Raw genomic sequence first — 12,036 nt, 5'->3', positions numbered from 1 at the left:
CCAACTCAATTTCTGGCTCCATGAGTGGATATGAGATATCCCCAGTGTCACCATGGGACAGGTGCCAAGAATGTTATATATGATCTGCTTCTTGACTGAGCTAGAGATTGGGCAGATGGAGGAAACACAATGAGAAGATGAGAAAGAGAAAAACAAACAGAACAAAACAAAATTAGGCTTCAAGATGAGCCAGCAAGTGAACACTGTAAAACACCTGAAAAACAAAACAACACTAAAAACTAAACTCAATAATTATATCAACATGAAAACAATGGCTTTAAGATACATATTTTTAAATAATTAGAAAAAAGAATGACATTTAAAAAATAAATGAGTCATGAGAAAACTCATGCAGATATTAGTCAAAAACAGATGGCTATGAAAGAGAAGCAATTAGAAATAGTATACAAAAAAAAATAAAAAAAAAAGAAATAGTATACAGACATTTTTGTGTGTGTGTGTGTAATCAAAGTTTAAAGACTCACATCAGCATGCCCTCCAGACTTGTCCAATGGAACTTCCTAGGATGATGGAAAGACTCTGTACCTGCACTGTTCAATATGGTAGCCGTTATCCACTTCTGCTTATTGAATGATTGAAACATAACTTCTATGGCTGAGGACTGAATTTTTAACTTTATTTAATTATAATTAAATGTGTTTAAGCAAGCATGCATGGCTCATATCTACCTCATAAGACAGCAGAATGAGTTAGAATATAGTAAAAAAAAAAGAATTTGAAGTCTGGAAATTACATGGAAAGAGAGGGAATTTAAGGTTGAAAATATGTTCCATATCTAGTAAAAGAAAGATAAAGACATCTAAATATACCCCATGAAATTGCAGAATAACAAGATTTTTAAAAATCCTAAAAATTACAAAAGGGAAAATAAAGTACAATTGAATGACAGCTAGACTAACAGAAAACTTCTCAACACTGTATTGGCCAGAAGAAAAGAGTAACATTTCTGGAAATGGTCCTGAATATGAGAGAAGGATGACGACTTTCAACAGCTGTGGAGATGAGTGCTGAGGTGTTTTCTTAGGATAATAAATGAAAGATTAAAACCTTGATAGTAACATTCAGATTAAACTAACATAAAATATCTTATTTATTTGTAGAATATGGCTCAGTAAACTCAAGGGATGCCTGTTTGCTATAGGAACAGATTTTCAGTCTGGCATGCTTGAAATAAATTTGCCACAATCTGTGTCTTTACTACACATAAAAAGATTTACTTCTTTGGGGAACAACTAAACCAAGGACACTGTGTTTCCGTTAAGAAAGAAAAGTAGATTTCTCATTAAAAGGCAAAGCCATCATTTCAAAAGGATGAATTAGTGAGTACTTTTAAAAGATTTCCAGCTGGTTAAGTTATTTAAAATAAATCTAAGAACATTTCTTAACTCTAGGCCCATAGAATTTTAATTTGATTGTGTGGAGTACATACTTTTTTTTACCACAAACTCTTGCTTCGTAAGATTTGATTTTTGTAGGCATGGAAGAGAAAATAATGGTCTCTCAATAAATCTTTTTTTTTTTTGAAGATTTTATATTTAAGTAACCTCTACTCTTAACAGGGAGCTTAAACTCATAACCCCAAGATCAGAGTCGCATGCTCTTCCAACTGAATCAGCCAGTCACCCCCCTCAATAAATCTTTTTAACTTAAGAAAAATCTCAATTTTCATCAACTCAAAGTGACTTTGGATTGCTAATATGTTGATGTTCAAAAATAACTGGTATTTTGATATATTCATTGATTAATTTAGATTTCATCTTTCAAGACTTTGAAGTTTATTGGCAAGGCAGAGATCCATCAACATGAATTCATTCTTACATTAGAACTTGATATAAGTGCCTTTGAAAAAGAACCTCATATACAAACTTTTGGTGTCTTTCAGTTGTAAAATTGATATAAAGTGGACCTACTGCATGGATCTTATTAGGAGACTTGTTGTTGTCCCCTCCTGCATCTGAAAAAAAATACTAAGCAAGCCCCTAGGCAGTTCTAAATTTTCAGTGGAAGAGTATTTAATACTTGAGCAATACTGAATTAATCCTCTGTCCAAGAAGATAGGCATTATGAAGTTTTATGATATTTGAACAAGTTCCAGACAGTTTAACACAATTGTTTCAAGATATTTTTATGCATTCTTAAATGTGCCAACTGACTTAATTTTGTTACAAGAGAAACACTGAGATAGCCCTCTCACAAATTACTGGTGATAGGATACGAAAGAATCAGTATACCTCCTACTATTACAGAAAAACAATGTAGAGAGCATTTTCTATTAAGTGTTTATCTTTGATCTGTAGTCAAATGATCTGTAGTCAAAGTATTATCATGTCTGAAATGGTTATATAGTTAAATGACTTAAACAAGATTTCAGTTTGCATTTCAAATATATTAGTTTTTCTGATATACTGACTTTAAATAACTCATACAAATAATATGATGCTACTGCTCACAGCCCATCACAAGCTCCAACAGAGCAGGAACTGTACTCTCAACTGTAAACAGCATCTAACACAGACTGTCGTGGATGGTACTGGCCAATCAGTAACCATAAGTGAATTAAGAGGTGGATGTTTCTGTAAGAACCTTTCAAGAAACAGGACATGTGAAGCAAGTTTGTTTGTTTGCTTAAATTTATCCTACTGAAAGATGAGATGAAAGCCAAATCTGAATCCATGATCTAACGATTAATATTTTAATCATCTTAGACCAGTTATTTAACCTCTTGATCATTACCTTTCTCATCCACAAAATGAGGATAATGATAATATGTACTTTGCATACCTAACAATTTATTATAAGGAAAAAGATGATACTATGAAAGCCATTTGTAAGTTAATATCATCTTATGCATGTCTAATTTAGTTAATTTCTACCATCAAAAGAAGCTGAAAGTTATTTACATTAACAAAATAGATTTGAGTATTTGTCCTAACTTTCCCAGTAGCTACGTGTAAATTTATAATTAATCCAATTATAGTGGTTACTTTATAATAAAATAGAATAGCTTGAGGATTTTACTTCCTAAGAGCTAATATTTCCTGATTAAGCTTGTATCCCTAATAAGGGAAGCCAAAAAAAAAAAAAGGAACAAAAAAAAATCTTATCTGATACAATTAAATACCATTTCAACTCTGAAAGTATAGTTTTCCCGCTTCAGGGTCTTGGAAATCACTTCTTTGTTTGTTTCTTCCCTGCATGAAAAGAAGTGTGAAGGCCAAAAAAAAAAAAAAAAAAAAAAAGTTAAGGACTTACAGAGTACTGGCATCAGTGTCAGAGGTTCTTTATTCTCTTAAATTATACATAGTCAGTTGTATATAAATGTGCAAATTTTGTTCTTCTCAGGAAAAGATCCTGTATCTTTTATCACATGCTCAAGAAGTTTCCCAACCTCTAAAAGATTAAGATATGCTTGCTGAAAGAAAATTGGGCAGCAGGTATTCAAGATAAATCATGAAGAAGGTTGTCATTTCAGTTATTGAATTGTTAAATATGTTCATAGAACTCAGTGTTTATGGAAGATCTTTGTACAAAATGCAGCAATACTCTATTTTTATTACTTCACTCTTTTTACTTTATCTTCTGGTAGAGGATATTTAAACAATATAGTCTATGACAATCCACAATATTCAGTGGGATTAATTTTATAAAACCATGGGTGAATTTTAGTCAAGATTTCTTATAGTGTCCATAACTAAAAATTAGATTTTAATGACTAGCCCAATAGCCCCTCTCAAAGTGATATAAGGTTTAAATATTGCCTAAAAAGTACTTGGAATACTGGAGGAATAATAAAAATGTAAGAAATTACTGTATTAATATTTTGTGCTATGCACCTTTTTGTTTCTTATATTCTCTTTTATAGCTTTTGCTTTGGGAGCTTAGAAAACCAATAAAAATTGAACACTAAAATATTAGGCTTTTTCATTTTAGAAATTGCCACATTTTGTAATTCAGAGAAGCTATCTCAGAAAGCCAATTGATTATGAAATTTCCAATCATAAGTCATTATATTCTCAAGTCAAATCTTCTCAATTTTGCTTTTATAGTTTCACAGGAAGTTATATGAAATCACAAAACTAACTTTTTTAAGTTAGTTTCTGTATTTGTTTCTCATTATTACTGGGAAAGCACTGAATAAAAATCTCAAATTTTGTTTTTTTTTCTTTGTAAAGCAGGTAAGTGAATGGAGTGAAGATTTTGATGATTTTTCTTTATTAATTAGTTGTTAAACATGATAAAAACTGGTGAAGTATGTAATTCCTTTAAAAAGATATTTATAAAAGTAGAGGATGCCTTCTTTATTTCTCTATGCACTGACTGGGGAGGGAAAATTGGCAGCAGAATCATTTTTTAAGGGACTTATTAAACAAAATGCCCCATAATAGCTAAAGAATGATAAAGAGGCACTATACAAATATATCAAAAATAAGATTTAAGACAGTGTAGAAGCCTATATTTTGTACTTTTTTATATGTCATTAAATTTAAAAATATTTAAAGTAGTTTATATTTAATACATATTCTATTCAAAATTAGCTAAGATTAAATGTCCCCTTTGTTCAGTGATCCTTTGGTTTCAAAGAATAGAAATCTACTTAACTTCAGAAGGGTAGTGGAAGGCTCCAGGGGAAATCCAGCATATATATTTACAAGAGGTTTACGCAGGTATTACATCAACTAAAAATCATCAGAGGCACTTGTTTTCTCTTGTTTCTTTATATCTTTCTCTTTCTCTCTCCCTCTTTCTCTTAATAATACACTGAATTTTTGCTCCAAATGCTTTACATTTTTCTATATTACATCAAGGGTCTTGTTCACATGCTATCAATAGTCATTTCCATTAGTGTGGGCAGAGTAGGTTCTGTACCCCATTAATGTTGATGTTGGTCATATAACTTGGTTTGGCCAATGAAATGTTGGCAAACAGGCATAGGTTTCATGGTTTGGATAATTTGCATTGTCTGGCTTGACCGATTGTGCTGCTGTAATCTGCCATGAGAAAAGCACATCTCAGCAAGCCACTGCCCTGTTAACCTGAGCCCCAGAACAAAACACATGGAGACACAAGACATCAGACTAAATGCTTGGAGCCCAGCGTAGCTTGCCCAGCCTGTATTTTGAACCACTGGCCATATGCAAACTGGCATGAAAGAAAATTATAGTTATCATAAATTATCATATATAAAAATATATAAATCAGACTAATAAATGCATTTCTTGTTCTTTTTCATGTTTTATTTATTAGTCTGTTTTTCATTACAAATATGACTTCACTCTTTACTCTTCAACACGGTAATTGTCAAATTACCAAAAATATTTTCAGTCCCAAGCCCTACATGACCTTATAGCTATATGACATGTCCCAGTACTATCTGACATCCCATAGTCTGCATTTCTTAGGTCAAAATTTGAAAGAGAATTTGATTGTTAGCCAGAAAATAAATTAGCTAGCAGTGAATTAATTGTTAACTGGACTCATGGTATAATCTTGGATGCTTATCCTGGGCTGTGAGCAGAACAAGTTTTCTTAAAATTCTCAATAAAATGGATGTGAATTGGTGATAGATGAAGGATTCTCTAATACAATGTTTAAAGCAATAATGTATATTTTCAGGTCTTGACATGTAGGTTGACATGATATTTGTCTAACAGTACTTGGTTCAATCTGTCCCAAATTCCCACAAAAATATATACTATAATATAGGAAAAATCATAAACACAAACCATTGGATATTATAGCTGACCTATGGTTAAACTTTAAGAGATATCTCCATTAACATAAAACTATTAGTAAGTTGAATTATAAATCAAGCTGAATTATAAATAGCAAGATTGTAGAAGAGAAAGCCCCACACCTTGTTCTCCTACAGAGACACTAACTTAAAAACAACATATGACCTAAAAGCTTTATGAGACTTGAGAAACCAGTTAGAAACCCTCAAGACTCAGGTGAACTGACAGCCAAAAACAGCTGCACTGAAAAGGGTAAGAAAGCCATTTTATTTTAACTGTATCACCCTTTCTCTCAAGCTGGTACAGTTTGTATTGGGAAGAAAATGCCCATCCTTTATCTTCACTTCATCCTTGGAAGAGAATAAGAAGAGTGGAACATATGTCCTAAGTTCTGGCTTTTTGGGAGGTAATCCAAGTGACTGGTTTTTGCCTGACTCCAAGTGCTAATGGAACTGGCATACTGTGGATGCCTAGGGAACCACAGAGAACAGAAGAGAACTCAGCAGCTTCTGGCAGCACCAGAGAACTTACAATCCTACAGACAGAAACTGGCACAGCTCACAATGATCAGGAGAAAATATCTGGCTCACAGCTTCTCACTTGAGAAATAAAGGAGAACAGTGGAACATGCATCAAATGTTCCAGCTTTTGGGGGGCCCCTTGAGGGACTGCCTTTTGCCTCACCTGACTTAGAGTGCTCATGGAACTGGCATACTTCATATGCCTGGGGTATATAGAAAGCAAAAGTTCTCGGTGGTTTATGGCAGCCAGAGAACATGCAGTAACATAAAAAGACACCAGAGAGCAAAACTATAAGATCCTGAAATAGAAACAAGAAAATCTGTCCAATTAAGAAATTACACACCCAGGCTCAGGAAGACATAGGCCCATAAAAATTTTGAGATACTCCTAGAATTTGTAGCCAGGCTGGTTTGTGAAGGTCTTCCCCTGTACGAAGCCAGTCCATTAAGACTGGGAGAGATGGCTGTTTTCTCAAATGCATAAATCACAACAAAAAAATAACAAGGCACATGAAGAAACAGGGAACCATGGCCCAATAAAAGGAACAAAATAAATCTCCAGAAATTGATACTAAAGAAATGGAGATCAAAAAGCTATGTCATAAAGAATTCAAAGTTCTAATTTCTTTCTTCTTTCTTTCTTTCTCTTTCTTTCTTTCTTTCTTTCTTCTTTCTTTCTTTCTTTCTTTCTTTCTTTCTTTCTTTCTTTCTTTCTTTCTTTCTTCTTTCCCTTTTTCGAGAGAGAGAGAGAGAGCACATGAGCCAGAGAGAAGGGAGAGACTCTTAAGCAGGCTTCCTGCCCAGGACAGAGCCCAATGTGGGGCTCCATCTCATTACTCTGAGATCATGACTTGAACCAAAGAGTCAGCTGCTTAACTGATTGAGCCACCCAGGTGCTCTCAAGATACTGTGTTTAGAGAGCCTGATGCATTACAAAAGAACACAGAAAAATAAATAAAATCAGGAAAACAATGCATGACAAAAATGGAAATATCAACAAAGGAATTTTCAAAGTGATGAAATAAAAAAGATCCAACTGGGGTCCCTGGGTGGCTCAGCCTGCCTTGGGGCCAGGGCATGATCCTGGATATCTGGGATCGAGTCCCACATCAGGCTCCCTGCATGGAGTCTGCTTCTCCTTCTGCCTCTGTCTCTGCCTCTCTCTCACTCTGTGTCTCTCATGAATAAATATATAAAATCTTAAAAAAAAAATGCTAACCAAGAATACTATATCTGGGAAATCTATTCTTCAATAATAAAATAAAAATAACGAGTTTTCCAGATAATAAAAGCTAAGAGTTCATTACCATTAAAGAGAGTCCTTCAAGTTGGAATAAAGGGACAGTAAGCAACAACACTAGAGCATACAAAATATAAAGATCTCTGGAAAAGGTAAATATATAGACAAATACAGATTTTTGTAATATTGTAATGGCTGTTAGTAAATAATCTTTAATTCATCTTTAAAATTAAAAAGATAAAAACATAAGTATAACTATAACTGTAAAACTCTGTTAATAGATACAAAATACTAAAAATGTAACTTGTGACATTAATAACATAAAACTTAGGGGATGAAATGTTAGATCTTTTTTGTATGCAACTGAAAGTAAGTTGCTATCTGTTAAAAGAGATTGTTATAACTTTAAGATGTCTTATGTAATTCCCATAGTAACCATAAGAAAATACCTAAAAAAGATGTACAAAATAAAATGAGAAATCCATTAAAGTTTGTCATTACAAAACTTTAACATAACATAAAGGAAAGTAGTAAAAGAAGAACATTATTTAATACTGAAAGGGTCAATTCACTAGGAAGATATAACAATTATACACATATTTGTACCCAATATCAGAGCAAATATTGACAGAGCCAAAGGGAGAAACACATAGTGACACAGTAATAATAGGAGATGTCATGTTTGATATTGGATAGATCAACCAGACAAAAGACCAGTTAGTAAACAGAGAACATAAATAACAATAAAGACCAATTAGACCTAATAGACATATACAGAACACTCCATCCTAAAAGAGAAAAAGTGGAACACATATTCTTCTCAAGTACAAATGGAACATTTTCCAAAAGTGATCACATGTTAAGCCAATAAAAAAGTCTTAACATATTTAAGAAGAGTGAGATCATAACAAGTATCTTTTCCAACCACAATGGAATGAAACTAGAAATCAATAGCAAAAGGAAAACCAGAAAATTCACAAGTATGTGGAAGTTAAACAACATACTCTTGAAAAAACCAGTGGGTCAAAGAAAGAATCACAAGGGAAATTAGAAAATATCTTGTGACAAATGATAATGAAAACACAACACACCAAAACTGAGATGAAGCAAAAGCAGTACTAAAAGGGAAAAACTGGCAAAAATCCTTAGCTAGGTTAAATAAGAAAAAAAAAAAAAAAAAAAAAAAAGGACCATGTCATAGCACAGGCTGCTATAAAAGCATATCATAGATTGGGTAGTAGAAACAATAAACATACTTTTCTCACAGTTCTCAAGGCTGTGAAGTCCAAAATGAAGATGAGAGCAGATCCAGTGTCTGAGGAGAGCCCACTCCCTGGTTTGGAGGTGGTTGTTTTCCTGTTGTATCCTAACATGGTAGGGAGTTAAGAAAGGAAGGAAGTTCTCTCATGTCTCTTGTTTCTTGTCTCTTTTTTATAAAAAATTTATTTTTAGAGAACAAGTGGGAGAGGCAGAGGAAAAAGGAGAGAGAACCTCAAGTAGACTCCATCCTAAGTTTGGAGCCTGATGCAGGGCTTGATCTCACAACCCTGAGATCAGAACCTGAGCTGAGACCAAAAGTCAGACACCTAACCAACCGCACCAACCCAGAGCCTCATGTCTCTTTTCTTATAGTCACAATTCTCATTTATTAGGGATCCACCCTCATTACCTAATTATCTCTCAAAGATCCCCTTCTTATCATCACATGAGAGTTAGAATTTCAACATATGGAATTTGGAGGGACACAAACATTCAGTTCATAAGAGACTGAAATAACAAAAATCAGGAATGAAAGACAGGATATTACAACTAATGCCAGGGAAATATAAAGATAATAAAATACTATTATGAATAATTATATGCCAACAGATCAGATAACCTAGAAGAAATTGATAAATTTCTAGAAATACAAGCTACCAAACTGAATCATGAAGAAAAAAAATTAAGCAGACCAATAACTAGTAAGAAAATTGAGTCAGTAGTCTAATATTTAATAAACACAAGACCAAATGGTTTTACTAGTAAATTTTACCAAATATTTAAAGAATAATTAATACCAATTCTTAAATTCTTTCAATCAATTGAAGATGAAAGAGAATTTCCAAATTAATTTTATGAGGACAGTGTTAGCCTAATACTAAAATCAAACAAAACAGTATAAGAAAAAAAAAAACTCCACAAAACTACAGCTCAATATTCTTGATGAATACTGATGAATAATTCCTAGACAAACCAGGAAACCAAATTCAGCAATACATTAAAAGGATTGAACATCATGATGAAGTGAGATTTATTCCTGGAATACAAGGATGGTTCAATATATGAAAATCAAACCATGTAATATGCCACATTAATAGAATGAAAAATAAAGACCACATCATCATCACAATTGATGCAGAGAAACATTTGATAAAATTCAATACTCATTAAACATTTAAAAAAAACAGAAATAGAAGGAAATCATATATGAAAAGCCCACAGCTAATACATCTCAACAGATAAAACTGAAAACTTTACTATCAGGAACAAGACAAAGATGTTAACTCTCCCCAATTCTGTTCAGTAAAGTATTGAAAGTCCTATTCAGATCACTCAGGCAAGAAAAAGAAATAAAAGTCATCCAACTTGGAAAGGAAGAAGTAAAATTATCTCTTCACAGATGATATGATATTGCATGTAGAAAATCTTAAAGATTATACACACACACACACACACACACACACACAGCCTTGTTAGAACTAATGAATTCAGCAAAGTTACATGATAGAAAGTTAACACACAAGAATCAGTTGCATTTTTCAACAAAAATGAGCAACCAAAAAAGGAAATTAAGAAAACAATCCCGTTTAAAATAGCATCAAAAAGAATAAAATACTTAGCAATAGTTCTAACTAGGAAGTCAGGGGAACTCTGGATGGCCCAGTAGTTTAGTGCCTGCCTTCAGCCCAGGCATGATATTAGAGTCCCACATCAGGCTCCCTGTAGGGAGCCTGATTCTCCCTCTTTCTGTGTCTCTGCCTCTCTCTGTCCCTCTCTGTCTCTCATGAATAAATAAATAAAATCTTTAAAAAAATAACTAGGAAGGCAAAAGATTTATATACCGAAAACTACAAAGCACTCTTGAAAAAAATTAAAGGAAACACAAATAGATGTAAAAGCATCTGATATTCATGGAGTGGAAGATTTAATATGGTTAAAATATTCATACTATCCAAAGCAACCTACAGATTTAGTGCAATGCTTACTAAGATCCCAATGACAGTTTTTTTCTGTAGAAATGGAAAAAGTCATCCTACAATTCATATGGAATTTCAAAGGACTCTGAATAGTGAAAAAAAATCTTGAGAAAGAAAAAAAGCTGTAAGTGTCACATATATCATGATTTTAAAACATTTTACAGAGCCACAGTAATCAAATATTATAGTACTGGCATAACAAAGACATATAGGACAATGAAACAGAATATAGAGCCTAAAAATAAATTCTCATGTATATGGTATTTGAAAAATGTGTCAAAACTACATAATAGAGACATAATAGATTCTTTAATAAATGTTGTTCAGGGGGAACTCTGGCTGGCTCAGTGGTTTAGGCAGGCACTCTCTCTCTCTCTCTCCCTCTCTCTCTCTCATGAATAAATAAATAAAATCTTTTAAAAAAATAAATGTTCAGAAAATGACATCCACTGACAAAAGAAGTTGGACCCTTACCTAATGCCATATACAAAAATTAACTCAAAATGAATTAAATTCTTCAATGTATAAAACTCTTGGGAGAAAACATAGAAGAAAAATTTTATGACATAGGATTTAGCAAAGATTTTTTGGATATGACATCAAAATCACAGAGATAAAGTCAAAAATAGATATATGGGACTAAATCAAACTAAAAATCTGCAAAGCAAAGGTAAAAATCAGCAGAGTGAAAGGATAACCCATAAAGTAAGAAAAAAAAATATTTGCAAACCATGTATCTAAAAAGAGGTTAGCATTCAGAATACATAAGGAACTGCAAATCAACAACAAAAAGATCGAATAACAAATGGGCAAAAGACTTGAATAGATATGTCTCCAAATAAGATAAACAAACAGCCAACAGCATATTCAAAGATGCTCATCGTAATCATTAGAGAAATGCAAATCAAAACAACAATGAATTAATTATCACCTCCCATTTGGTGATATGGGAGTGGATGGCCACTACGAAAAAATAATAAAATAACAAGTGTTGGCAGGAATGCGGAGATATTGGAATGTATGTGCATTGTTGTTAGGAATGTAAAATTACACAGCCACTATGAAAAGCAGTATGGAAATTTCTCAAAAACTAAGATTACCATATGATCCACCTCTGGGTATATTGATCCAACCCTACTTCTAGGTATATAGCCAAAAGAACTGAACACAGGATCTTAAAGGTATTTGTATACTCATATTCATTGCAATATCGTTCACAATAGCCAAGATATGGAAGTAACGTAAATATTTATCAACTGATGAATGGATAAAGAAAATATGATGTG

This window comes from Canis lupus, chromosome 18, assembly GCF_003254725.2.
Source record: "Canis lupus dingo isolate Sandy chromosome 18, ASM325472v2, whole genome shotgun sequence".
NCBI lineage: Eukaryota > Metazoa > Chordata > Mammalia > Carnivora > Canidae > Canis > Canis lupus.
Note: the sequence above shows the minus strand (reverse complement) of the source record.